The 3,557-nt window shown below is 41.2% G+C and overlaps 1 pseudogene; it reads left to right on the top strand.

The window, feature by feature from the left end:
• The first annotated feature begins 771 nt into the window (after positions 1 to 771).
• On the top strand, positions 772 to 889 carry LOC126285519 (5S ribosomal RNA; annotated as a pseudogene).
• Positions 890 to 3,557: the final 2,668 nt, after the last annotated feature.

The raw sequence follows: 3,557 nt of genomic DNA, 5'->3' as shown, positions 1-3,557 counted from the left end.
GTAAGAAACAGAAGTAGTTCATCCACTATCTGCCAAAATGTAATATAATTGCATATCACTTAACCAAAGATATCTATAACAAAACATCAGTTTCCTCAAACTCTAAGTGTGGAAACTACACAACAGTAATCATTCTGGCAGGACTTCATATCGCAGTTGTGATTTACGTAACGAGAAAATGGCGATGGAGCATTTGAAAATCATTGAATGAAGTATATTGACAAAACTATTGGGCCCACTTCAAGATGGAAGATCATACGGAAGAAGTCATTATTGAAACAATTTCTCATTTGCCCTGACTAGACTGGGTGGGTCCTGTGCCAAACCATTCTACAACAGATCAGTCTGACGTCGTAAAAGTCTGGACCATGATGTAAGTAATCATTACAACCAACTAAGTCGTTCACGGGGTGGAGAAGGGTATTCATAACATTTGTACAACCATACAGAATTCTCAATACCCAGTGATCTGAAACATGTGTTGCGTCTCATTCTTGTCCTTGCCGGTCCGTTTGCCTATAAAGTGAGTTATACCGAAATAGATGACAAAACATAGCGATATTGTGTTATTCTCTATAACAAAGTAACAGACTGAAGTCTTAGAAAAAAAATAGTGTAAGGATCTTGTTTTGGAATTCCTGTGCTCTGGCGTCCATAATTTAGCGGTTCGCGAGAAACGGTCATATCACATGAGATAAACAGGTTTGAATTTGTGTGTCTAACTGTACAGTTCTGTATTGCGTCGTTTACTTAATCGAGTTAACCCGCTGAGCCAACGGCCTTGCCGCAACTGTAACACCGGTTCCCGTCAGATCACCGAAGTTAAGAGCTGTCGGGCTCGGCCAGCACTTGGATGGGTGACCATTCGCACTGTCGAGCGCTGTTGGCAAGAGGGGTGGACTCAGCCCCTGTGAAGCGAACTGAGGAGCTACTCGACTCAGAAGTAGCGGCTCCGGTCTCGTAAACTGGCATACGGCTGGGAGCGCGCTATGTAGACGAGATGTCCCTCCATGTCCGCATCCACTGACACCTATGGGCTGAGGATGACACGGTGGCCGGTCAGCATCGTTGGACCTTCATTGCTTGTTGGAAATTTGTGGTAAGGTCTTATGGGACCAAACTGCTGAGATTAGTGGTACCTACACGGTTTGTTCGGGGGAGTTGGGTCCTCTAGTTTTTTTTTTTTTTTTTTTTTTTTTTTTTTGTTATCCCCATCAACTGACGTGATCTCCATTTGGGGATTGACTAAAATATAGCGTTTTCTTCAAGGTTGTTTCATTTTTTGTGTTGTTTTGTATTCATTTTCTCAATGTCAGTCAGGTAAACAAAAAATAAATGTTGATTGAAGAACAATAATTTGGACCCTACGTCAATCAGGTAACCCAGCAACAAATGTAGGGTGAGGAAAAATAATTTGGCAATAATGGGTTAAGCACACTTGGAGTTTCTTAATTATGAGCGACGTTTAATCAACGCTGAAAAGAGTTTCACCAGTGTGCTTCGCATTGTCATTGCTGTTTCCATTGAATCATGTCACCAGACATGAGATATGCCAATGACTCACGCAAGTAAACCACGTCATTGTAAGTAGCGATGTTAATTCAACTGCTGTGTTTCGAAAGCACAAGCACAGACTTCGCTTTGCCTATTTGTCCAAGTATACCCTGAGTATGGCAACATTACATTTTCGGTCTCTCACGATTGTGAAGCGTTTTAACCCTCGTCGCTTCCGTTTGCAAGCATTACATTCCCTGCTTTTAGCAGATGGTACAAATAAAATGTAATGGAAAGACATTCGACTGTAAGTAGCTGGAAAGCGCAAGGCTCAGCAAGTAGTCTGTGTAGATATTCCGACTGAGAGCTTAGTGGTCACGCCGCTGAACTGAGCTCGTTACGCCGGTCCCTGGAGGCTAGAAAGACTTTCCCTTTTCGTCGGTGGCTTGACAGTCGGGTGTGGCCGGCCGTAATGGAAAGAAAATACGGCAGCTGAATTATTCATGTAGCCTGTTTGCATTTAAATCTGGCGCAGCTAACTCGACGTCTGACCTCAGTAACGGAACCCCACGGGGCGCACTCAAAGGAAGTAGCTTGGAAAAGTATGAAAAACTAATTTGCGCGGAAAAACCACCTACCACACTTTTTTCCAGAAGTTCTCCGGCCGTGTAATGAGAGTGAGGAAAGAGAAGAGGCAAGGCGGAAAAACAGCACGCCACCTGTCCGATTCAAAGTGTCTTTATGAAAATAAGTTGTCATCCACCGATACCGACTGCTCACGTGTGGTGACAAATCCATGTGTGTTTTAAAAGTGCGTATCAGGTTTTATTATACTTCGCCCCCACCCCCCACCCCTTCCCCTCCCCGTAGCTATCGACATGCCGCTGTTCGGAGTAACTGATGGGTACCACGCACCGCTCATGCAAACTCACTTCTCACGTCGTTCTCCAAATGACTTGAGGCAAATGCCGAAATACTCCATACAACACAGATACGAACGATGCACCTCGTGATCCTGTAAATTTAATGAACATTAGTTTAAGTTTATGAGGCTACCACCGGGCTATACCCTGAATAAGAACATACTGATCTACAAATTCAAATAAGGGAAACTTATTTAACTTTTTACTTCGACCACTCACAAACCAAACCCGAAACTATAAGAGGTGTCAGCACTATAGGTTGCCACATAAAAATGATTCTACTCATTGTTATGAGATTCAAATGCTAGTGAGGAAAAGTCCACACTCACGTAACGATAACAAAATAATACTGGTAGCAACTCTACAACAGAAACATTGCTTTGTTCAGTGCATAGAGAACACGTTTTTATTTCCGGAGGTCAACAAGGAAGTAAAATCTGAAGAAAAAAAGTCCCAAATTAAGCCTAAAAAAATGACAGTAAAAGTTAAACAGTTTAATGTGGAAACATATCTCCCAAAAAAGTTACGTTGTGATGTTCCATCCGAACATCATTCAAATCTTCAGAAGAAAAATACATGAGTTAATAAGTTACCAAATTTAAAAGAACGCTGAACCGTGAATTTGCTTTCAAAACTTTTTCTTAAGAATTTACTTCATTTACTAGCGATTCATCAATAACATTAACAAATTTAATCACACTAAGTGAGCGTGGAAGTAGTTGCCAGTGGGTAACTGATGACAGCAAATTAAATTTCTTTCAACAAATGGAAATTTTTATCCTAAAACCCCCTATTTTTTTGAAACAGATTTAAAATTATAATCAGAAAGCACCCCGTAAATATCAAGTTACAATTTATTCAGAGGCAGAAAGAAATTTTGACAGTATGAGCTTCTGGGCTGAGAACCTTGCCGCTCCCTTTTGACACGGCCGTAGTCACGACCGCTCACAACAACCTTCGAAACACTACACTGGTGCAAATCTACAACACACCAGATTACTTTAAAGTAAAATTTTTAACAACTCACACAAACACATAAACTGTGCACCCCGTAGGAGGGATGAAAATAGCACAAAACACTGACATTAAAAAAAAAAATTAACATGCCACATAAGGTGCAACTTGATTTTTAAAAAAATC

Source organism: Schistocerca gregaria, chromosome 8 (assembly GCF_023897955.1).
Source record: "Schistocerca gregaria isolate iqSchGreg1 chromosome 8, iqSchGreg1.2, whole genome shotgun sequence".
Classification (NCBI taxonomy): Eukaryota; Metazoa; Arthropoda; class Insecta; order Orthoptera; family Acrididae; genus Schistocerca; species Schistocerca gregaria.
The sequence above is the reverse complement of the archived record's forward strand: the minus strand, read 5'-3'. Positions and strand labels throughout refer to the sequence as shown.